The 21,321-nt window shown below is 41.7% G+C and overlaps 5 non-coding genes and 40 pseudogenes across 5 annotated transcripts; all 45 read right to left on the bottom strand.

Moving 5' to 3' along the window:
- Positions 1–131: 131 nt before the first annotated feature.
- Positions 132–250, bottom strand: LOC139066906 (5S ribosomal RNA; annotated as a pseudogene).
- Positions 251–603: 353 nt separating this feature from the next.
- Positions 604–722, bottom strand: LOC139066814 (5S ribosomal RNA; annotated as a pseudogene).
- Positions 723–1,077: 355 nt separating this feature from the next.
- On the bottom strand, positions 1,078–1,196 carry LOC139068123 (5S ribosomal RNA; annotated as a pseudogene).
- A 353-nt stretch (positions 1,197–1,549) lies between these two features.
- On the bottom strand, positions 1,550–1,668 carry LOC139068092 (5S ribosomal RNA; annotated as a pseudogene).
- A 355-nt stretch (positions 1,669–2,023) lies between these two features.
- LOC139066996 (5S ribosomal RNA) lies at positions 2,024–2,142 on the bottom strand (annotated as a pseudogene).
- A 354-nt stretch (positions 2,143–2,496) lies between these two features.
- On the bottom strand, positions 2,497–2,615 carry LOC139067016 (5S ribosomal RNA; annotated as a pseudogene).
- Positions 2,616–2,968: 353 nt separating this feature from the next.
- LOC139066769 (5S ribosomal RNA) lies at positions 2,969–3,087 on the bottom strand (annotated as a pseudogene).
- Positions 3,088–3,440: 353 nt separating this feature from the next.
- LOC139067292 (5S ribosomal RNA) lies at positions 3,441–3,559 on the bottom strand (annotated as a pseudogene).
- A 355-nt stretch (positions 3,560–3,914) lies between these two features.
- On the bottom strand, positions 3,915–4,033 carry LOC139066588 (5S ribosomal RNA). The gene has a single exon (XR_011519490.1). It is a non-coding gene; the product is annotated as a 5S ribosomal RNA (ribosomal RNA).
- Positions 4,034–4,388: 355 nt separating this feature from the next.
- LOC139067690 (5S ribosomal RNA) lies at positions 4,389–4,507 on the bottom strand (annotated as a pseudogene).
- A 355-nt stretch (positions 4,508–4,862) lies between these two features.
- LOC139068133 (5S ribosomal RNA) lies at positions 4,863–4,981 on the bottom strand (annotated as a pseudogene).
- A 353-nt stretch (positions 4,982–5,334) lies between these two features.
- LOC139067684 (5S ribosomal RNA) lies at positions 5,335–5,453 on the bottom strand (annotated as a pseudogene).
- A 354-nt stretch (positions 5,454–5,807) lies between these two features.
- Positions 5,808–5,926, bottom strand: LOC139068083 (5S ribosomal RNA; annotated as a pseudogene).
- A 347-nt stretch (positions 5,927–6,273) lies between these two features.
- LOC139066905 (5S ribosomal RNA) lies at positions 6,274–6,392 on the bottom strand (annotated as a pseudogene).
- Positions 6,393–6,744: 352 nt separating this feature from the next.
- LOC139066685 (5S ribosomal RNA) lies at positions 6,745–6,863 on the bottom strand (annotated as a pseudogene).
- Positions 6,864–7,218: 355 nt separating this feature from the next.
- LOC139066904 (5S ribosomal RNA) lies at positions 7,219–7,337 on the bottom strand (annotated as a pseudogene).
- A 353-nt stretch (positions 7,338–7,690) lies between these two features.
- On the bottom strand, positions 7,691–7,809 carry LOC139067367 (5S ribosomal RNA; annotated as a pseudogene).
- Positions 7,810–8,162: 353 nt separating this feature from the next.
- Positions 8,163–8,280, bottom strand: LOC139067802 (5S ribosomal RNA; annotated as a pseudogene).
- A 355-nt stretch (positions 8,281–8,635) lies between these two features.
- Positions 8,636–8,754, bottom strand: LOC139068097 (5S ribosomal RNA; annotated as a pseudogene).
- A 355-nt stretch (positions 8,755–9,109) lies between these two features.
- Positions 9,110–9,228, bottom strand: LOC139067389 (5S ribosomal RNA; annotated as a pseudogene).
- A 353-nt stretch (positions 9,229–9,581) lies between these two features.
- Positions 9,582–9,700, bottom strand: LOC139066723 (5S ribosomal RNA; annotated as a pseudogene).
- A 353-nt stretch (positions 9,701–10,053) lies between these two features.
- On the bottom strand, positions 10,054–10,172 carry LOC139067495 (5S ribosomal RNA; annotated as a pseudogene).
- Positions 10,173–10,525: 353 nt separating this feature from the next.
- On the bottom strand, positions 10,526–10,644 carry LOC139067742 (5S ribosomal RNA; annotated as a pseudogene).
- Positions 10,645–10,997: 353 nt separating this feature from the next.
- LOC139066967 (5S ribosomal RNA) lies at positions 10,998–11,116 on the bottom strand (annotated as a pseudogene).
- Positions 11,117–11,468: 352 nt separating this feature from the next.
- LOC139067204 (5S ribosomal RNA) lies at positions 11,469–11,587 on the bottom strand (annotated as a pseudogene).
- Positions 11,588–11,942: 355 nt separating this feature from the next.
- On the bottom strand, positions 11,943–12,061 carry LOC139067487 (5S ribosomal RNA; annotated as a pseudogene).
- Positions 12,062–12,414: 353 nt separating this feature from the next.
- On the bottom strand, positions 12,415–12,533 carry LOC139066722 (5S ribosomal RNA; annotated as a pseudogene).
- Positions 12,534–12,886: 353 nt separating this feature from the next.
- Positions 12,887–13,005, bottom strand: LOC139067493 (5S ribosomal RNA; annotated as a pseudogene).
- A 353-nt stretch (positions 13,006–13,358) lies between these two features.
- On the bottom strand, positions 13,359–13,477 carry LOC139067741 (5S ribosomal RNA; annotated as a pseudogene).
- A 353-nt stretch (positions 13,478–13,830) lies between these two features.
- LOC139066966 (5S ribosomal RNA) lies at positions 13,831–13,949 on the bottom strand (annotated as a pseudogene).
- Positions 13,950–14,301: 352 nt separating this feature from the next.
- Positions 14,302–14,420, bottom strand: LOC139067202 (5S ribosomal RNA; annotated as a pseudogene).
- Positions 14,421–14,775: 355 nt separating this feature from the next.
- Positions 14,776–14,894, bottom strand: LOC139067485 (5S ribosomal RNA; annotated as a pseudogene).
- A 353-nt stretch (positions 14,895–15,247) lies between these two features.
- On the bottom strand, positions 15,248–15,365 carry LOC139067726 (5S ribosomal RNA; annotated as a pseudogene).
- A 355-nt stretch (positions 15,366–15,720) lies between these two features.
- Positions 15,721–15,839, bottom strand: LOC139066609 (5S ribosomal RNA). Its single transcript, XR_011519512.1, has one exon. It is a non-coding gene; the product is annotated as a 5S ribosomal RNA (ribosomal RNA).
- Positions 15,840–16,192: 353 nt separating this feature from the next.
- On the bottom strand, positions 16,193–16,311 carry LOC139066608 (5S ribosomal RNA). Its single transcript, XR_011519511.1, has one exon. It is a non-coding gene; the product is annotated as a 5S ribosomal RNA (ribosomal RNA).
- A 353-nt stretch (positions 16,312–16,664) lies between these two features.
- On the bottom strand, positions 16,665–16,783 carry LOC139067786 (5S ribosomal RNA; annotated as a pseudogene).
- Positions 16,784–17,136: 353 nt separating this feature from the next.
- On the bottom strand, positions 17,137–17,255 carry LOC139066657 (5S ribosomal RNA). Its single transcript, XR_011519562.1, has one exon. It is a non-coding gene; the product is annotated as a 5S ribosomal RNA (ribosomal RNA).
- Positions 17,256–17,610: 355 nt separating this feature from the next.
- Positions 17,611–17,729, bottom strand: LOC139068357 (5S ribosomal RNA). Its single transcript, XR_011519957.1, has one exon. It is a non-coding gene; the product is annotated as a 5S ribosomal RNA (ribosomal RNA).
- Positions 17,730–18,082: 353 nt separating this feature from the next.
- Positions 18,083–18,201, bottom strand: LOC139067685 (5S ribosomal RNA; annotated as a pseudogene).
- A 351-nt stretch (positions 18,202–18,552) lies between these two features.
- Positions 18,553–18,671, bottom strand: LOC139067947 (5S ribosomal RNA; annotated as a pseudogene).
- Positions 18,672–19,024: 353 nt separating this feature from the next.
- Positions 19,025–19,143, bottom strand: LOC139067247 (5S ribosomal RNA; annotated as a pseudogene).
- A 355-nt stretch (positions 19,144–19,498) lies between these two features.
- Positions 19,499–19,617, bottom strand: LOC139066734 (5S ribosomal RNA; annotated as a pseudogene).
- A 353-nt stretch (positions 19,618–19,970) lies between these two features.
- LOC139067837 (5S ribosomal RNA) lies at positions 19,971–20,089 on the bottom strand (annotated as a pseudogene).
- A 354-nt stretch (positions 20,090–20,443) lies between these two features.
- Positions 20,444–20,562, bottom strand: LOC139068071 (5S ribosomal RNA; annotated as a pseudogene).
- A 353-nt stretch (positions 20,563–20,915) lies between these two features.
- Positions 20,916–21,034, bottom strand: LOC139067928 (5S ribosomal RNA; annotated as a pseudogene).
- Between the last annotated feature and the right edge of the window lie 287 nt (positions 21,035–21,321).

Genomic DNA, 21,321 nt, shown 5'->3' with positions numbered 1-21,321 from the left:
AGGAGGTTTATTACCAACAAGTGTGTGCAGTTCGTGTGGAACACCTGGCTTTAAAATTATTCAATGACGAAGCTGTTCAAAGCTGTGGTGAAGTGAAAAAAAAACTGTATTTTATAACAAATTAGTGAAAAAGCTTACAGCACCTGGTATTCCCAAGAGGTCTCCCATACAGGTACTGACCAGGCCCAACCCTGGATTGCTTCCGAGATCAGACGGGATTGGGCTTTTTCAGGGTGGTATGGCCGTAAGCGAAGGACAAACCTTCAAAAATCTCTGAAAAATCCCTTGTGTATTTGTCAAAGTATGATTGTGTCGCCCACTGCAAAGCCTAGATTCTTGCATATGGAGGTAAAAGGCTAAGTTAAACAGTTGCCTTCATCACTGTTGCTCTTTTTTCGAGTAACAATCGGCTCCCACCCCATTTCTTGTCTCTAAAATGCCAGCACTGAGACATTATTGCTAGGGACAAATCAAAGGAGGTTTATTACCAACAAGTGTGTGCAGTTCGTGTGGAACACCTGGCATTAAAATTATTGAATGATGAAGCTGTTCAAAGATGTGGTGAAGTGAAATAAACTGTATTTTATAACAAATTAGTGAAAAAGCTTACAGCACCTGGTATTCCCAAGAGGTCTCCCATACAGGTACTGACCAGGCCCAACCCTGGATTGCTTCCGAGTTCAGACGGGATTGGGCTTTTTCAGGGTGGTATGGCTGTAAGCGATGGAAAAATCCTTGAAAAATCTCTGAAAAATCCCTTGTGTATTTGTCAATGTATGATTGTGTCGCCCACTGCAAAGACTAGATTCTTGCATACAGAGGTAAAAGGCTAAGTTAAACAGTTGTCTTCATCATGTTGCTCTTCTTTAGACTCTAACAATTGGCTCCCACCCCATTTCTTGTCTCTAAAATGCCAGCACTGAGACATTATTGCTAGGGACAAATCAAAGGAGGTTTATTACCAACAAGTGTGTGCAGTTCGTGTGGAGCACCTGGCTTTAAAATTATTCAATGACGAAGCTTTTCAAAGATGTGGTGAAGTGAAAAAAACTGTATTTTATAACAAATTAGTGAAAAAGCTTACAGCACCTGGTATTCCCAAGAAGTCCCCCATACAGGTAGTGACCAGGCCCAACCCTGGATTGCTTCCGAGATCAGACGGCATCTGGCTTTTTCATGGTGGTATGGCTGTAAGCGATGGAAAAACTTTGAAAAATCTCTGAAAAATCTCTTGTGTATTTGTCAAGGTATGATTGTGTCGCCCACTGCAAAGACTAGATTCTTGCATATGGAGATAAAAGGCTAAGTTAAACAGTTGTCTTCATCACTGTTGCTCTTTTTTCGAGTAACAATCGGCTCCCACCCCATTTTTTGTCTCTAAAATGCCAGCACTGAAACATTATTGCTAGGGACAAATCAAAGGAGGTTTATTACCAACAAGTGTGTGCAGTTCGTGTGGAGCAGCTGGCTTTAAAATTATTCAATGACGAAGCTGTTCAAAGATGTGGTGAAGTGAAAAAAACTGTATTTTATAACAAATTAGTGAAAAAGCTTACAGCACCTGGTAGTCCGAAGAGGTCTCCCATACAGGTACTGACCAGGCCCAAGCCTGGATTGCTTCAGAGATCAGACGGCATCTGGCTTTTTCAGGGTGGTATGGCTGTAAGCGATGGAAAAACCTTGAAAAATCTCTGAAAAATCCCTTGTGCATTTGTCAAGGTATGATTGTGTCGCCCACTGCAAAGACTAGATTCTTGCATATAGAGGTAAAAGGCTAAGTTAAACAGTTGTCTTCATCATTGTTGCTCTTCTTTAGACTCTAACAATTGGCTCCCACCCCGTTTCTTGTCTCTAAAATGCCAGCACTGAGACATTATTGCTAGGGACAAATCAAAGGAGGTTTATTACCAACAAGTGTGTGCAGTTCGTGTGGAACACCTGGCTTTAAAATTATTCAATGACGAAGCTGTTCAAAGATGTGGTGAAGTGAAAAAAACTGTATTTTATAACAAATTAGTGAAAAAGCTTACAGCACCTGGTATTCCCAAGAGGTCTCCCATACAGGTACTGACCAGGCCCAACCCTGGATTGCTTCCTAGATCGGACGGGATCGGGCTTTTTCAGGGTGGTATGGCTGTAAGCGATGGAAAATCCTTGAAAAATCTCTGAAAAATCCCTTGTGTATTTGTCAATGTATGATTGTGTCGCCCACTGCAAAGACTAGATTCTTGCATACAGAGGTAAAAGGCTAAGTTAAACAGTTGTCTTCATCATGTTGCTCTTCTTTAGACTCTAACAATTGGCTCCCACCCCATTTCTTGTCTCTAAAATGCCAGCACTGAGACATTATTGCTAGGGACAAATCAAAGGAGGTTTATTACCAACAAGTGTGTGCAGTTCGTGTGGAACACCTGGCTTTAAAATTATTCAATGATGAAGCTGTTCAAAGGTGTGGTGAAGTGAAAAAAACTGTATTTTATAACAAATTAGTGAAAAAGCTTACAGCACCTGGTATTCCCATGAGGTCGCCCATACAGGTACTGACCAGGCCCAAACCTGGATAACTTCCGAGATCAGACGGGATCAGGCTTTTTCAGGGTGGCATGGCCGTAAGCGAAGGACAAACCTTGAAAAATCTCTGAAAAATCCCTTGTGTATTTGTCAAGGTATGATTGTGTCGCCCACTGCAAAGACTAGATTCTTGCATATGGAGATAAAAGGCTAAGTTAAACAGTTGTCTTCATCACTGTTGCTCTTTTTTCGAGTAACAATCGGCTCCCACCCCATTTCTTGTCTCTAAAATGCCAGCACTGAGACATTATTGCTAGGGACAAATCAAAGGAGGTTTATTACCAACAAGTGTGTGCAGTTCGTGTGGAACACCTGGCTTTAAAATTATTCAATGACGAAGCTGTTCAAAGCTGTGGTGAAGTGAAAAAAACTGTATTTTATAACAAATTAGTGAAAAAGCTTACAGCACCTGGTATTCCCAAGAGGTCTCCCATACAGGTACTGACCAGGCCCAACCCTGGATTGATTCCGAGATCAGACGGGATCAGGCTTTTTCAGGGTGGCATGACCGTAAGCGGTGGAAAAACCTTGAAAAATCTCTGAAAAATCCCTTGTGTATTTGTCAAAGTATGATTGTGTCGCCCACTGCAAAGACTAGATTCTTGCATATGGAGGTAAAAGGCTAAGTTAAACAGTTGTCTTCATCACTGTTGCTCTTTTTTCGAGTAACAATCGGCTCCCACCCCATTTCTTGTCTCTAAAATGCCAGCACTGAGACATTTTTGCTAGGGACAAATCAAAGGAGGTTTATTACCAACAAGTGTGTGCAGTTCGTGTGGAGCACCTGGCTTTAAAATTATTCAATGACGAAGCTGTTCAAAGATGTGGTGAAGTGAAAAAAACTGTATTTTATAACAAATTAGTGAAAAAGCTTACAGCACCTGGTATTCCCAAGAGGTCTCCCATAAAGGTACTGACCAGGCCCAACCCTGGATTGCTTCCGAGATCAGACGGCATCGGGCTTTTTCAGGGTGGTATGGCTGTAAGCGATGGAAAAACCTTGAAAAATCTCTGAAAAATCCCTTGTGTATTTGTCAAGGTATGATTGTGTCGCCCACTGCAAAGACTAGATTCTTGCATATAGAGGTAAAAGGCTAAGTTAAACAGTTGTCTTCATCATTGTTGCTCTTCTTTAGACTCTAACAATCGGCTCCCACTCCATTTGTTGTCTCTAAAATGCCAGCACTGAGACATTATCGCTAGGGACAAATCAAAGGAGGTTTATTACCAACAAGTGTGTGCAGTTCGTGTGGAACACCTGGCTTTAAAATTATTCAATGACGAAAAAGTTCAAAGCTGTGGTGAAGTGAAAAAAATTGTATTTTATAACAAATTAGTGAAAAAGCTTACAGCACCTGGTATTCCCAAGAGGTCTCCCATACAGGTACTGACCAGGCCCAACCCTGGATTGCTTCCGAGATCAGATGGGACCGGGCTTTTTCAGGGTGGTATGGCTGTAAGCGAAGGAAAAACCTTGAAAAATCTCTGAAAAATCCATTGTGTATTTGTCAAGGTATGATTGTGTCGCCCACTGCAAAGACTCGATTCTTGCATATGGAGGTAAAAGGCTAAGTTAAACAGTTGTCTTCATCATTGTTGCTCTTCTTTAGACTCTAACAATTGGCTCCCACCCCATTTCTTGTCTCTAAAATGCCAGCACTGAGACATTATTGCTAGGGACAAATCAAAGGAGGTTTATTACCAACAAGTGTGTGCAGTTCGTGTGGAACACCTGGCTTTAAAATTATTCAATGACAAACCTGTTCAAAGCTGTGGTGAAGTGAAAAAAACTGTATTTTATAACAAATTAGTGAAAAAGCTTACAGCACCTGGTATTCCCAAGAGGTCTCCCATTCAGGTGCTGACCAGGCCCAACCCTGGATTGCTTCCGAGATCAGACGGGATCTGACTTTTTCAGGGTGGTATGGCCGTAAGCGAAGGAAATTCCTTGAAAAATCTCTGAAAAATCCCTTGTGTATTTGTCAAGGTATGATTGTGTCGCCCACTGCAAAGACTCGATTCTTGCATATGGAGGTAAAAGGCTAAGTTAAACAGTTGTCTTCATCATTGTTGCTCTTCTTTAGACTCTAACAATTGGCTCCCACCCCATTTCTTGTCTCTAAAATGCCAGCACTGAGACATTATTGCTAGGGATAAATCAAAGGAGGTTTATTACCAACAAGTGTGTGCAGTTCGTGTGGAACACCTGGCTTTAAAATTATTCAATGACGAAGCTGTTCAAAGCTGTGGTGAAGTGAAAAAAACTGTATTTTATAACAAATTAGTGAAAAAGCTTACAGCACCTGGTATTCGCAAGAGGTCTCCCATACAGGTACTGACCAGGCCCAACCCTGGATTGCTTCTGAGATCAGACAGGATTGGGCTTTTTCAGGGTGGTATGGACGAAAGCGATGGAAAAACCTTGAAAAATCTCTGAAAAATCCCTTTTGTATTTGTCAAGGTATGATTGTGTCGCCCACTGCAAAGACTAGATTCTTGCATATTGAGGTAAAAGGCTAAGTTAAACAGTTGCCTTCATCACTGTTGCTCTTTTTTCGAGTAACAATCGGCTCCCACCCCATTTCTTGTCTCTAAAATGCCAGCACTGAGACATTATTGCTAGGGACAAATCAAAGGAGGTTTATTACCAACAAGTGTGTGCAGTTCGTGTGGAACACCTGGCTTTAAAATTATTCAATGACGAACCTGTTCAAAGCTGTGGTGAAGTGAAAAAAACTGTATTTTATAACAAATTAGTGAAAAAGCTTACAGCGCCTGGTATTCCCAAGAGGTCTCCCATACAGGTGCTGACCAGGCCCAACCCTGGATTGCTTCCGAGATCAGACGGGATCTGGCTTTTTCAGGGTGGTATGGCCGTAAGCGAAGGAAATTTCTTGAAAAATCTCTGAAAAATCCCTTGTGTATTTGTCAAGGTATGATTGTGTCGCCCACTGCAAAGACTAGATTCTTGCATATGGAGGTAAAAGGCTAAGTTAAACAGTTGTCTTCATCATGTTGCTCTTCTTTAGACTCTAACAATTGGCTCCCACCCCATTTCTTGTCTCTAAAATGCCAGCACTGAGACATTATTGCTAGGGACAAATCAAAGGAGGTTTATTACCAACAAGTGTGTGCAGTTCATGTGGAACACCTGGCTTTAAAATTATTCAATGACGAACCTGTTCAAAACTGTGGTGAAGTGAAAAAAACTGTATTTCATAACAAATTAGTGAAAAAGCTTACAGCGCATGGTATTCCCAAGAGGTCTCCCATACAGGTGCTGACCAGGCCCAACCCTGGATTGCTTCCGAGATCAGACGGGATCTAGCTTTTTCAGGGTGGTATGGCCGCAAGCGAAGGAAATTACTTGAAAAATCTCTGAAAAATCCCTTGTGTATTTGTCAAGGTATGATTGTGTCGCCCACTGCAAAGACTCGATTCTTGCATATGGAGGTAAAAGGCTAACAGTTGCCTTCATCACTGTTGCTCTTTTTTCGAGTAACAATCGGCTCCCACCCCATTTCTTGTCTCTAAAAAGCCAGCACTGAGACATTATTGCTAGGGACAAATCAAAGTAGGTTTATTAGCAGCAAGTGTGTGCAGTTTGTGTGGAACACCTGGCTTTAAAATTATTCAATGACGAATTTGTTCAAAGATAGGCTGAAGTGAAAAAAACTGTATTTTATAACAAATTAGTGAAAAAGCTTACAGCACCTGGTATTCCCAAGAGGTCTCCCATACAGGTACTGACCAGGCCCAACCCTGGATTGCTTCCGAGATCAGACGGGATTGGGCTTTTTCAGGGTGGTATGGCCGTAAGCGAAGGAAATTCCTTGAAAAATCTCGGAAAAATCCCTTGTGTATTTGTCAGGGTATGATAGTGTCGCCCACTGCAAAGACGATTCTTGCATATGGAGGTAAAAGGCTAAGTTAAACAGTTGTCTTCATCATGTTGCTCTTCTTTAGACTCTAACAAATGGCTCCCACCCCATTTCTTGTCTCTAAAATGCCAGCACTGAGACATTATTGCTAGGGACAAATCAAAGGAGGTTTATTACCAACAAGTGTGTGCAGTTCGTGTGGAACACCTGGCTTTAAAATTATTCAATGACGAAGCTGTTCAAAGATGTGGTGAAGTGAAAAAAACTGTATTTTATAACAAATTAGTGAAAAAGCTTACAGCACCTGGTATTCCCAAGAGGTCTCCCATACAGGTACTGACCAGGCCCAACCCTGGATTGCTTCCGAGATCAGACGGGACCGGGCTTTTTCAGGGTGGTATGGCTGTAAGCGATAGAAAAATCTTGAAAATTCTCTGAAAAATCCCTTGTGTATTTGTCAAGGTATGATTGTGTCGCCCACTGCAAAGACTAGATTCTTGCATATAGAGGTAAAAGGCTAAGTTAAACAGTTGTCTTCATCATTGTTGCTCTTCTTTAGACTCTAACAATTGGCTCCCACCCCATTTCTTGTCTCTAAAATGCCAGCACTGAGACATTATTGCTAGGGACAAATCAAAGGAGGTTTATTACCAACAAGTGTGTGCAGTTCGTGTGGAACACCTGGCTTTAAAATTATTCAATGACGAAGCTGTTAAAAGCTGTGGTGAAGTGAAAAAAATTGTATTTTATAAGAAATTAGTGAAAAAGCTTACAGCACCTGGTATTCCCAAGAGGTCTCCCATACAGGTACTGACCAGGCCCAACCCTGGATTGCTTCCGAGATCAGACGGGATTGGGCTTTTTCAGGGTGGTATGGCCGTAAGCGAAGGACAAACCTTGAAAAATCTCTGAAAAATCCCTTGTGTATTTATCAAAGTATGAATGTGTCGCCCACTGCAAAGACTAGATTCTTGCAAATGGAGGTAAAAGGCTAAGTTAAACAGTTGCCTTCATCACTGTTGCTCTTTTTTAGAGTAACAATCGGCTCCCACCCCATTTCTTGTCTCTAAAATGCCAGCACTGAGACATTATTGCTAGGGACAAATCAAAGGAGGTTTATTACCAACAAGTTTGTGCAGTTCGTGTGGAACACCTGGCTTTAAAATTATTCAATGACGAAGCTGTTCAAAGCTGTGGTGAAGTGAAAAAAATTGTATTTTATAACAAATTAGTGAAAAAGCTTACAGCACCTGGTATTCCCAAGAGGTCTCCCATACAGGTACTGACCAGGCCCAACCCTGGATTGCTTCCGAGATCAGGCGGGATTGGGCTTTTTCAGGGTGGTATGGCCGTAAGCGAAGGACAAACCTTCAAAAATCTCTGAAAAATCCCTTGTGTATTTGTCAAAGTATGATTGTGTCGCCCACTGCAAAGCCTAGATTCTTGCATATGGAGGTAAAAGGCTAAGTTAAACAGTTGCCTTCATCACTGTTGCTCTATTTTCGAGTAACAATCGGCTCCCACCCCGTTTCTTGTCTCTAAAATGCCAGCACTGAGACATTATTGCTAGGGACAAATCAAAGGAGGTTTATTACCAACAAGTGTGTGCAGTTCGTGTGGAACACCTGGCTTTAAAATTATTCAATAACGAACCTGTTCAAAGCTGTGGTGAAGTGAAAAAATCTGTATTTTATAACAAATTAGTGAAAAAGCTTACAGCACCTGGTATTCCCAAGAGGTCTCCCATACAGGTACTGACAGGCCCAACCCTGGATTGCTTGCGAGATCAGACGGGATCGGGCTTTTTCAGGGTGGCATGGCTGTAAGCGAAGGAAAAACCTTGAAAAATCTCTGAAAAATCCCTTGTGTATTTGTCAAGGTATGATTGTGTCACCCACTGCAAAGACTAGATTCTTGCATGTAGAGGTAAAAGGCTAAGTTAAACAGTTGTCTTCATCATTGTTGTCCTTCTTTAGACTCTAACAATTGGCTCCCACCCCATTTCTTGTCTCTAAAATGCCAGCACTGAGACATTATTGCTAGGGACAAATCAAAGGAGGTTCATTACCAACAAGTGTGTGCAGTTCGTGTGGAACACCTGGCTTTAAAATTAGTCAATGACGAACCTGTTCAAAGCTGTGGTGAAATGAAAAAAACTGTATTTTATAACAAATTAGTGAAAAAGCTTACAGCGCCTGGTATTCCAAAGAGGTCTCCCATACAGGTGCTGACCAGGCCCAACCCTAGATTGCTTCCGAGATCAGTTGGGATCTGGCTTTTTCAAGGTGGTATGGCCGTAAGCGAAGGAAATTCCTTGAAAAATCTCTGAAAAATCCCTTGTGTATTTGTAAAGGTATGATTGTGTCGCCCACTGCAAAGACTCGATTCTTGCATATGGAGGTAAAATGCTAAGTTAAACAGTTGTCTTCATCATTGTTGCTCTTCTTTAGACTCTAACAATTGGGTCCCACCCCATTTCTTGTCTCTAAAATGCCAGCACTGAGACATTATTGCTAGGGACAAATCAAAGGAGGTTTATTACCAACAAGTGTGTGCAGTTCGTGTGGAACACCTGGCTTTAAAATTATTCAATGACGAAGCTGTTCAAAAATGTGGTGAAGTGAAAAAAACTGTATTTTATAACAAATTAGTGAAAAAGCTTACAGCACCTGATATTCCCAAGAGGTCTCCCATACAGGTACTGACCATGCCCAACCCTGGATTGCTTCCGAGATCAGATAGGATCGGGCTTTTTCAGGGTGGTATGGCCGTAAGCGAAGGAAAAGCCTTGAAAACTCTCTGAAAAATCCCTTGTGTATTTGTCAAGGTATGATTGTGTCGCCCACTGCAAAGACTAGATTCTTGCATATGGAGGTAAAAGGCTAAGTTAAACAGTTGCCTTCATCACTGTTGCTCTTTTTTCGAGTACCAATTGGCTCCCACCCCATTTCTTGTCTCTAAAATGCCAGCACTGAGACATTATTGCTAGGGACAAATCAAAGGAGGTTTATTACCAACAAGTGTGTGCAGTTCGTGTGGAACACCTGGCTTTAAAATTATTCAATGACGAAGCTGTTCAAAGATGTGGTGAAGTGAAAAAAACTGTATTTTATAACAAATTAGTGAAAAAGCTTACAGCACCTGATATTCCCAAGAGGTCTCCCATACAGGTACTGACCAGGCCCAACCCTGGATTGCTTCCGAGATCAGACGGGATCGGGCTATTTCAGGGTGGTATGGCCGTAAGCGAAGGAAAAGCCTTGAAAAATCTCTGAAAAATCCCTTGTGTATTTGTCAAGGTATGATTGTGTCGCCCACTGCAAAGACTAGATTCTTGCATATGGAGGTAAAAGGCTAAGTTAAACAGTGGCCTTCATCACTGTTGCTCTTTTTTCGAGTAACAATCGGCTCCCACCCCATTTCTTGTCTCTAAAATGCCAGCACTGAGACATTATTGCTAGGGACAAATCAAAGGAGGTTTATTACCAACAAGTGTGTGCAGTTCGTGTAGAACACCTGGCTTTAAAATTATTCAATGACGAACCTGTTCAAAGCTGTGGTGAAGTGAAAAAAACTGTATTTTATAACAAATTAGTGAAAAAGCTTACAGCACCTGGTATTCCCAAGAGGTCTCCCATACAGGTGCTGACCAGGCCCAACCCTGGATTGCTTCCGAGATCAGACGGGATCTGGCTTTTTCAGGGTGGTATGGCCGTAAGCGAAGGAAATTTCTTGAAAAATCTCTGAAAAATCCCTTGTGTATTTGTCAAGGTATGATTGTGTCACCCACTGCAAAGACTAGATTCTTGCATATGGAGGTAAAAGGCTAAGTTAAACAGTTATCTTCATCATGTTGCTCTTCTTTAGACTCTAATAATTGGCTCCCACCCCATTTCTTGTCTCTAAAATGCCAGCACTGAGACATTATTGCTAGGGACAAATCAAAGGAGGTTTATTACCAACAAGTGTGTGCAGTTCGTGTGGAACACCTGGCTTTAAAATTATTCAATGACGAACCTGTTCAAAGCTGTGGTGAAGTGAAAAAACTGTATTTTGTAACAAATTAGTGAAAAAGCTTACAGCGCCTGGTATTCCCAAGAGGTCTCCCATACAGGTGCTGACCAGGCCCAACCCTGGATTGCTTCCGAGATCAGACGGGATCTGGCTTTTACAGGGTGGTATGGCCGTAAGCGAAGGAAATTCCTTGAAAAATCTCTGAAAAATACCTTGTGTATTTGTCAAGGTATGATTGTGTCGCCCACTGCAAAGACTCGATTCTTGCATATGGAGGTAAAAGGCTAAGTTAAACAGTTGCCTTCATCACTGTTGCTCTTTTTTCGAGTAACAATCGGCTCCCACCCCATTTCTTGTCTCTAAAAAGCCAGCACTGAGACATTATTGCTAGGGACAAATCAAAGGAGGTTTATTAGCAGCAAGTGTGTGCAGTTCGTGTGGAACACCTGGCTTTAAAATTATTCAATGACGAAACTGTTCAAAGATGTGCTGAAGTGAAAAAAACTGTATTTTATAACAAATTAGTGAAAAAGCTTACAGCACCTGGTATTCCCAAGAGGTCTCCCATACAGGTACTGACCAGGCCCAACCCTGGATTGCTTCCGAGATCAGACGGGATCGGGCTTTTTCAGGGTTGTATGGCCGTAAGCGAAGGAAAGTCCTTGAAAAATCTCTGAAAAATCCCTTGTGTATTTGTCAAGGTATGATTGTGTCGCCCACTGCAAAGACGATTCTTGCATATGGAGGTAAAAGGCTAAGTTAAACAGTTGTCTTCATCATGTTGCTCTTCTTTAGACTCTAACAATTGGCTCCCACCCCATTTCTTGTCTCTAAAATGCCAGCACTGAGACATTATTGCTAGGGACAAATCAAAGGAGGTTTATTACCAAAAAGTGTGTGCAGTTCGTGTGGAACACCTGGCTTTAAAATTACTCAATGACGAAGCTGTTCAAAGATGTGGTGAAGTGAAAAAAACTGTATTTTATAACAAATTAGTGAAAAAGCTTACAGCACCTTGCATTCCCAAGAGGTCTCCCATACAGGTACTGACCAGGCCCAACCCTGGATTGCTTCCGAGATCAGACGGGATCGGGCTTTTTCAGGGTGGTATGGCTGTAAGCGATGGAAAAATCTTGAAAAATCTCTGAAAAATCCCTTGTGTATTTGTCAAGGTATGATTGTGTCGCCCACTGCAAAGACTAGATTCTTGCATATAGAGGTAAAAGGCTAAGTTAAACAGTTGTCTTCATCACTGTTGCTCTTCTTTAGACTCTAACAATTGGCTCCCACCCCATTTCTTGTCTCTAAAATGCCAGCACTGAGACATTATTGCTAGGGACAAATCAAAGGAGGTTTATTACCAACAAGTGTGTGCAGTTCGTGTGGAACACCTGGCTTTAAAATTATTCAATGACGAAGCTGTTCAAAGCTGTGGTGAAGTGAAAAAAATTGTATTTTATAACAAATTAGTGAAAAAGCTTACAGCACCTGGTATTCCCAAGAGGTCTCCCATACAGGTACTGACCAGGCCCAACCCTGGATTGCTTCCGAGATCAGACAGGATTGGGCTTTTTCAGGGTGGTATGACCGTAAGCGAAGGACTAACCTTCAAAAATCTCTGAAAAATCGCTTGTGTATTTGTCAAAGTATGATTGTGTCGCCCACTGCAAAGACTAGATTCTTGCATATGGAGGTAAAAGGCTAAGTTAAACAGTTGCCTTCATCACTGTTGCTCTTTTTTCGAGTACCAATTGGCTCCCACCCCATTTCTTGTCTCTAAAATGCCAGCACTGAGACATTATTGCTAGGGACAAATCAAAGGAGGTTTATTACCAACAAGTGTGTGCAGTTCGTGTGGAACACCTGGCTTTAAAATTATTCAATGACGAAGCTGTTCAAAGATGTGGTGAAGTGAAAAAAACTGTATTTTATAACAAATTAGTGAAAAAGCTTACAGCACCTGATATTCCCAAGAGGTCTCCCATACAGGTACTGACCAGGCCCAACCCTGGATTGCTTCCGAGATCAGACGGGATCGGGCTATTTCAGGGTGGTATGGCCGTAAGCGAAGGAAAAGCCTTGAAAAATCTCTGAAAAATCCCTTGTGTATTTGTCAAGGTATGATTGTGTCGCCCACTGCAAAGACTAGATTCTTGCATATGGAGGTAAAAGGCTAAGTTAAACAGTGGCCTTCATCACTGTTGCTCTTTTTTCGAGTAACAATCGGCTCCCACCCCATTTCTTGTCTCTAAAATGCCAGCACTGAGACATTATTGCTAGGGACAAATCAAAGGAGGTTTATTACCAACAAGTGTGTGCAGTTCGTGTAGAACACCTGGCTTTAAAATTATTCAATGACGAACCTGTTCAAAGCTGTGGTGAAGTGAAAAAAACTGTATTTTATAACAAATTAGTGAAAAAGCTTACAGCACCTGGTATTCCCAAGAGGTCTCCCATACAGGTGCTGACCAGGCCCAACCCTGGATTGCTTCCGAGATCAGACGGGATCTGGCTTTTTCAGGGTGGTATGGCCGTAAGCGAAGGAAATTTCTTGAAAAATCTCTGAAAAATCCCTTGTGTATTTGTCAAGGTATGATTGTGTCACCCACTGCAAAGACTAGATTCTTGCATATGGAGGTAAAAGGCTAAGTTAAACAGTTATCTTCATCATGTTGCTCTTCTTTAGACTCTAATAATTGGCTCCCACCCCATTTCTTGTCTCTAAAATGCCAGCACTGAGACATTATTGCTAGGGACAAATCAAAGGAGGTTTATTACCAACAAGTGTGTGCAGTTCGTGTGGAACACCTGGCTTTAAAATTATTCAATGACGAACCTGTTCAAAGCTGTGGTGAAGTGAAAAAACTGTATTTTGTAACAAATTAGTGAAAAAGCTTACAGCGCCTGGTATTCCCAAGAGGTCTCCCATACAGGTGCTGACCAGGCCCAACCCTGGATTGCTTCCGAGATCAGACGGGATCTGGCTTTTACAGGGTGGTATGGCCGTAAGCGAAGGAAATTCCTTGAAAAATCTCTGAAAAATACCTTGTGTATTTGTCAAGGTATGATTGTGTCGCCCACTGCAAAGACTCGATTCTTGCATATGGAGGTAAAAGGCTAAGTTAAACAGTTGCCTTCATCACTGTTGCTCTTTTTTCGAGTAACAATCGGCTCCCACCCCATTTCTTGTCTCTAAAAAGCCAGCACTGAGACATTATTGCTAGGGACAAATCAAAGGAGGTTTATTAGCAGCAAGTGTGTGCAGTTCGTGTGGAACACCTGGCTTTAAAATTATTCAATGACGAAACTGTTCAAAGATGTGCTGAAGTGAAAAAAACTGTATTTTATAACAAATTAGTGAAAAAGCTTACAGCACCTGGTATTCCCAAGAGGTCTCCCATACAGGTACTGACCAGGCCCAACCCTGGATTGCTTCCGAGATCAGACGGGATCGGGCTTTTTCAGGGTTGTATGGCCGTAAGCGAAGGAAAGTCCTTGAAAAATCTCTGAAAAATCCCTTGTGTATTTGTCAAGGTATGATTGTGTCGCCCACTGCAAAGACGATTCTTGCATATGGAGGTAAAAGGCTAAGTTAAACAGTTGTCTTCATCATGTTGCTCTTCTTTAGACTCTAACAATTGGCTCCCACCCCATTTCTTGTCTCTAAAATGCCAGCACTGAGACATTATTGCTAGGGACAAATCAAAGGAGGTTTATTACCAAAAAGTGTGTGCAGTTCGTGTGGAACACCTGGCTTTAAAATTACTCAATGACGAAGCTGTTCAAAGATGTGGTGAAGTGAAAAAAACTGTATTTTATAACAAATTAGTGAAAAAGCTTACAGCACCTTGCATTCCCAAGAGGTCTCCCATACAGGTACTGACCAGGCCCAACCCTGGATTGCTTCCGAGATCAGACGGGATCGGGCTTTTTCAGGGTGGTATGGCTGTAAGCGATGGAAAAATCTTGAAAAATCTCTGAAAAATCCCTTGTGTATTTGTCAAGGTATGATTGTGTCGCCCACTGCAAAGACTAGATTCTTGCATATAGAGGTAAAAGGCTAAGTTAAACAGTTGTCTTCATCACTGTTGCTCTTCTTTAGACTCTAACAATTGGCTCCCACCCCATTTCTTGTCTCTAAAATGCCAGCACTGAGACATTATTGCTAGGGACAAATCAAAGGAGGTTTATTACCAACAAGTGTGTGCAGTTCGTGTGGAACACCTGGCTTTAAAATTATTCAATGACGAAGCTGTTCAAAGCTGTGGTGAAGTGAAAAAAATTGTATTTTATAACAAATTAGTGAAAAAGCTTACAGCACCTGGTATTCCCAAGAGGTCTCCCATACAGGTACTGACCAGGCCCAACCCTGGATTGCTTCCGAGATCAGACAGGATTGGGCTTTTTCAGGGTGGTATGACCGTAAGCGAAGGACTAACCTTCAAAAATCTCTGAAAAATCGCTTGTGTATTTGTCAAGGTATGATTGTGTCGCCCACTGCAATGACTAGATTCTTGCATATAGAGGTAAAAGGCTAAGTTAAACAGTTGCCTTCATCACTGTTGCTCTTTTTTCGAGTAACAATCGGCTCCCACCCCATTTCTTGTCTCTAAAATGCCAGCACTGAGACATTATTGCTAGGGACAAATCAAAGGAGGTTTATTACAAACAACTGTATGCAGTTCGTGTGGAACACCTGGCTTTAAAATTATTCAATGACGAAGCTGTTCAAAGATGTGGTGAAGTGAAAAAATCTGTATTTTATAACAAATTAGTGAAAAAGCTTACAGCACCTGGTATTCCCAAGAGGTCTCCCATACAGTAACTGACAGGCCCAACCCTGGATTGCTTCCGAGATCAGACGGGATCGGGCTTTTTCAGGGTGGTATGGCTGTAAGCGAAGGAAAAACCTTGAAAAATCTCTGAAAAATCCCTTGTGTATTTGTCAAGGTATGATTGTGTCACCCACTGCAAAGACTAGATTCTTGCATGTAGAGGTAAAAGGCTAAGTTAAACAGTTGTCTTCATCATTGTTGCTCTTGTTTAGACTCTAACAATTGGCTCCCACCCCATTTCTTGTCTCTAAAATGCCAGCACTGAGACATTATTGCTAGGGACAAATCAAAGGAGGTTTATTACCACCAAGTGTGTGCAGTTCGTGTGGAACACCTGGCTTTAAAATTATTGAATGACGAAGCTGTTCAAAGCTGTGGTGAAGTGAAAAAAACTGTATTTTATAACAAATTAGTGAAAAAGCTTACAGCACCTGGTATTCCCAAGAGGTCTCCCATACAGGTACTGACCAGACCCAACCCTGGATTGCTTCCGAGATCAGATGGGATCGGGCTTTTTCAGGGTGGTATGGCCGTAAGCGATGGAAAAACCTTGAAAAATCTCTGAAAAATCCCTTGTGTATTTGTCAAAGTATGATTGTGTCGCCCACTGCAAAGACTAGATTCTTGCATATGGAGGTAAAAGGCTAAGTTAAACTGTTGTCTTCATCACTGTTGCTCTTTTTTCGAGTTACAATCGGCTCACACCCCATTTCTTGTCTCTAAAATGCCAGCACTGAGACATTATTGCTAGGGACAAATCAAAGGAGGTTTATTACCACCAAGTGTGTGCAGTTCGTGTGGAACACCTGGCTTTAAAATTATTGAATGACGGAGCTGTTCAAAGCTGTGGTGAAGTGAAAAAAACTGTATTTTATAACAAATTAGTGAAAAAGCTTACAGCACCTGGTATTCCCAAGAGGTCTCCCATACAGGTACTGACCAGACCCAACCCTGGATTGCTTCCGAGATCAGATGGGATCGGGCTTTTTCAGGGTGGTATGGCCGTAAGCGATGGAAAAACCTTGAAAAATCTCTGAAAAATCCCTTGTGTATTTGTCAAAGTATGATTGTGTCGCCCACTGCAAAGACTAGATTCTTGCATATGGAAGTAAAAGGCTAAGTTAAACAGTTGTCTTCATCACTGTTGCTCTTTTTTAGAGTAACAATCGGCTCCTACCCCATTTCTTGTCTCTAAAATAACAGCACTGAGACATTATTGCTAGGGACAAATCAAAGGAGGTTTATTACCAACAAGTGTGTGCAGTTCGTGTGGAACACCTGGCTTTAAAATTATTCAATGACGAAGCTGTTCAAAGTTGTGGTGAAGTGAAAAAAACTGTATTTTATAACAAATTAGTGAAAAAGCTTACAGCACCTGGTATTCCCAAGAGGTCTCTCATACAGGTACTGACCAGGCCCACCCCTGGATTGCTTCCGAGGTCAGACGGGATTGGGCTTTTTCAGGGTGGTATGGCCGTAAGCAATGGAAAATCCTTGAAAAATCTCTGAAAAATCCCTTGTGTATTTGTCAAGGTATGATTGTGTCGCCCACTGCAAAGACTAGATTCTTGCATATGGAGGTAAAAGGCTAAGTTAAACAGTTGCCTTCATCACTGTTGCTCTTTTTTCGAGTAACAATCGGCTCCCACCCCATTTCTTGTCTCTAAAATGCCAGCACCGAGACATTATTGCTAGGGACAAATCAAAGGAGGTTTATTACCAACAAGTGTGTGCAGTTCGTGTGGAACACCTGGCTTTAAAATTATTCAATGACGAAGCTGTTCAAAGATGTGGTGAAGTGAAAAAAACTGTATTTTATAACAAATTAGTGAAAAAGCTTACAGCACCTGGTATTCCCAAGAGGTCTCCCATACAGGTACTGACCAGGCCCAACCCTGGATTGCTTCCGAGATCAGACGGGATCGGGCTTTTTCAGGGTGGTATGGCTGTAAGAGAAGGAAAAACCTTGAAAAATCTCTGAAAAATCCCTTGTGTATTTGTCAAAGTATGATTGTGTCGCCCACTGCAAAGCCTAGATTCTTGCATATGGAGGTAAAAGGCTAAGTTAAATAGTTGTCTTCATCACTGTTGCTCTTGTTTAGACTCTAACAATTGGATCCCACCCCATTTCTTGTCTCTAAAATGCCAGCACTGAGACATTATTGCTAGGAACAATTCAAAGGAGGTTTATTACCAACAAGTGTGTGCAGTTCGTGTGGAACACCTGGCTTAAAAATTATTGAATGACGAAGCTGTTCAAAGATGTGGTGAAGTGAAAAAAACTGTATTGTATAACAAATTAGTGAAAAAGCTTACAGCACCTGGTATTCCCAAGAGGTCTCCCATACAGGTACTGACCAGGCCCAACCCTGGATTGATTCCGAGATCAGATGGGATCGGGCTTTTTCAGGGTGGTATGGCTGTAAACGAAAAAAAAACCTTGAAAAATCTCTGAAAAATCCCTTGTGTATTTGTCAAAGTATGATTGTGTCGCCCACTGCAAAGTCTAGATTCTTGCATATGGAGGTAAAAGGCTAAGTTAAACTGTTGTCTTCATCACTGTTGCTCTTTTTTAGAGTAACAATCGGCTCCCACCCCATTTCTTGTCTCTAAAATGCCAGCACTGAGACATTATTGCTAGGGACAAATCAATGGAGGTTTATTACCAACAAGTGTGTGCAGTTCGTGTGGAAAACCTGGCGTTAAAATTATTCAATGACGAAGCTGTTCAAAGATGTGATGAAGTGAAAAAAACTGTATTTTATAACAAATTAGTGAAAAAGCTTACAGCACCTGGTATTCCCAAGAGGTCTCCCATACAGGTACTGACCAGGCCCAACCCTGGATTGCTTCCGAGATCAGACGGCATTGGGCTTTTTCAGGGTGGTATGGCCGTAAGCGAAGTACAAACCTTCAAAAATCTATGAAAAATCCCTTGTGTATTTGTCAAAGTATGATTGTGTCGCCCACTGCAAAGCCTAGATTCTTGCATATGGAGGTAAAAGGCTAAGTTAAACAGTTGCCTTCATCACTGTTGCTCTTTTTTCGAGTAACAATCGGCTCCCACCCCATTTCTTGTCTCTAAAATGCCAGCACTGAGACATTATTTCTAGGGACAAATCAAAGGAGGTTAATTACCAACAAGTGTGTGCAGTTCGTGTGGAACACCTGGCTTTAAATTATTCAATGACGAAGCTGTTCAAAGCTGTGGTGAAGTAAAAAAACTGTATTTTATAACAAATTAGTGAAAAAGCTTACAGCACCTGGTATTCGCAAGAGGTCTCCCATACAGGTACTGACCAGGCCCACCCCTGGATTGCTTCCGAGACCAGACGGGATTGAGCTTTTTCAGGGTGGTATGGCCGTAAGCGATGGAAAAACGTTGAAAAATCTCTGAAAAATCCCTTGTGTATTTGTCAAGGTATGATTGTGTCGCCCACTGCAAAGACTAGATTCTTGCATATGGAGGTAAAAGGCTAAGTTAAACAGTTGCCTTCATCACTGTTGCTCTTTTTTCGAGTAACAATCGGCTCCCACCCCATTTCTTGTCTCTAAAATGCCAGCACTGAGACATTATTGCTAGGGACAAATCAAAGGAGGTTTCTTACCAACAAGTGTGTGCAGTTCGTGTGGAACACCTGGCTTTAAAATTATTCAATGACGAAGCTGTTCAAAGATGTGGTGAAGTGAAAAAAACTGTATTTTATAACAAATTAGTGAAAAAGCTTACAGCACCTGGTATTCCCAAGAGGTCTCCCATACAGGAACTGACCAGGCCCAACCCTGGACTGCTTCCGAGATCAGATGGGATCGGGCTTTTTCAGGGTGGTATGGCTGTAAGCGAAGGAAAAACCTTGAAAAATCTCTGAAAAATCCCTTGTGTATTTGTCAAAGTATGATTGTTTCGCCCACTGCAAAGCCTAGATTCTTGCATATGGAGGTAAAAGGCTAAGTTAAATAGTTGTCTTCATCACTGTTGCTCTTGATTAGACTCTAACAATTGGCTCCCACCCCATTTCTTGTCTCTAAAATGCCAGCACTGAGACATTATTGCTAGGAACAATTCAAAGGAGGTTTATTACCAACAAGTGTGTGCAGTTCGTGTGGAACACCTGGCTTTAAAATTATTGAATGACGAAGCTGTTCAAAGATGTGGTGAAGTGAAAAAAACTGTATTGTATAACAAATTAGTGAAAAAGCTTACAGCACCTGGTATTCCCAAGAGGTCTCCCATACAGGTACTGACCAGGGCCAACCCTGGATTGCTTCCGAGATCAGATGGGATCGGGCTTTTTCAGGGTGGTATGGCTGTAAGCGAAGGAAAAACCTTGAAAAATCTCTGAAAAATCCCTTAGGTATTTGTCAAAGTATGATTGTGTCGCCCACTGCAAAGTCTAGATTCTTGCATATGGAGGTAAAAGGCTAAGTTAAACAGTTGTCTTCATCACTGTTGCTCTTTTTTAGAGTAACAATCGGCTCCCACCCCATTTCTTGTCTCTAAAATGCCAGCACTGAGACATTATTGCTAGGGACAAATCAATGGAGGTTTATTACCAACTCGTGTGTGCAGTTCGTGTGGAAAACCTGGCGTTAAAATTATTCAATGACGAAGCTGTTCAAAGATGTGGTGAAGTGAAAAAAACTGTATTTTATAACAAATTAGTGAAAAAGCTTACAGCACCTGGTATTCCCAAGAGGTCTCCCATACAGGTACTGACCAGGCCCAACCCTGGATTTCTTCTGAGATCAGACAGGATTGGGCTTTTTCAGGGTGGTATGGCCGTAAGCGAAGTACAAACCTTCAAAAATCTCTGAAAAATCCCTTGTGTATTTGTCAAAGTATGATTGTGTCGCCCACTGCAAAGCCTAGATTCTTGCATATGGAGGTAAAAGGCTAAGTTAAACAGTTGCCTTCATCACTGTTGCTCTTTTTTCGAGTAACAATCGGCTCCCACCCCATTTCTTGTCTCTAAAATGCCAGCACTGAGACATTATTTCTAGGGACAAATCAAAGGAGGTTAATTACCAACAAGTGTGTGCAGTTCGTGTGGAACACCTGGCTTTAAATTATTCAATGACGAAGCTGTTCAAAGCTGTGGTGAAGTAAAAAAAAAACTGTATTTTATAACAAATTAGTGAAAAAGCTTACAGCACCTGGTATTCGCAAGAGGTCTCCCATACAGGTACTGACCAGGCCCAACGCTGGATTGCTTCCGAGATCAGACAGGATTGGGCTTTTTCAGGGTGGTATGGCCGAAAGCAATGGAAAAACCTTGAAAAATCTCTGAAAAATCCCTTGTGTATTTGTCAAGGTATGATTGTGTCGCCCACTGCAAAGACTAGATTCTTGCATATGGAGGTAAAAGGCTATGTTAAACAGTTGCCTTCATCACTGTTGCTCTTTTTTCGAGTAACAATCGGCTCCCACCCCTTTTCTTGTCTCTAAAATGCCAGCACTGAGACATTATTGCTAGGGACAAATCAAAGGAGGTTTATTACCAACAAGTGTGTGCAGTTCGTGTGGAACACCTGGCTTTAAAATTATTCAGTGACGAAGCTGTTCAAAGATGTGGTGAAGTGAAAAAATCTGTATTTTATAACAAATTAGTGAAAAAGCTTACAGCACCTTGTATTCCCAAGAGGTCTCCCATACAGGTACTGACCAGGCCCAACCCTGGATTGCTTCCGAGAACAGACAGGATCAGGCTTTTTCAGGGTGGTATGGCTGTAAGCGAAGGAAAAGCCTTGAAAAATCTCTGAAAAATCCCTTGTGTATTTGTCAAGGTATGATTGTGTCGCCCACTGCAAAGACTAGATTCTTGCATATGGAGGTAAAAGGCTAAGTTAAACAGTTGTCTTCATCACTGTTGCTCTTTTTTCGAGTAACAATTGGCTCCCACCCCATTTCTTGTCTCTAAAATGCCAGCACTGAGACATTATTGCAAGGGACAAATCAAAGGAGGTTTATTACCAACAAGTGTGTGCAGTTCGTGTGGAACACCTGGCTTTAAAATTATTGA

The sequence above is a fragment of the Nothobranchius furzeri genome, chromosome 2 (assembly GCF_043380555.1).
Source record: "Nothobranchius furzeri strain GRZ-AD chromosome 2, NfurGRZ-RIMD1, whole genome shotgun sequence".
Lineage (NCBI taxonomy): Eukaryota > Metazoa > Chordata > Actinopteri > Cyprinodontiformes > Nothobranchiidae > Nothobranchius > Nothobranchius furzeri.
Note: the sequence above shows the minus strand (reverse complement) of the source record. Positions and strands in the feature narration are given on the sequence as shown.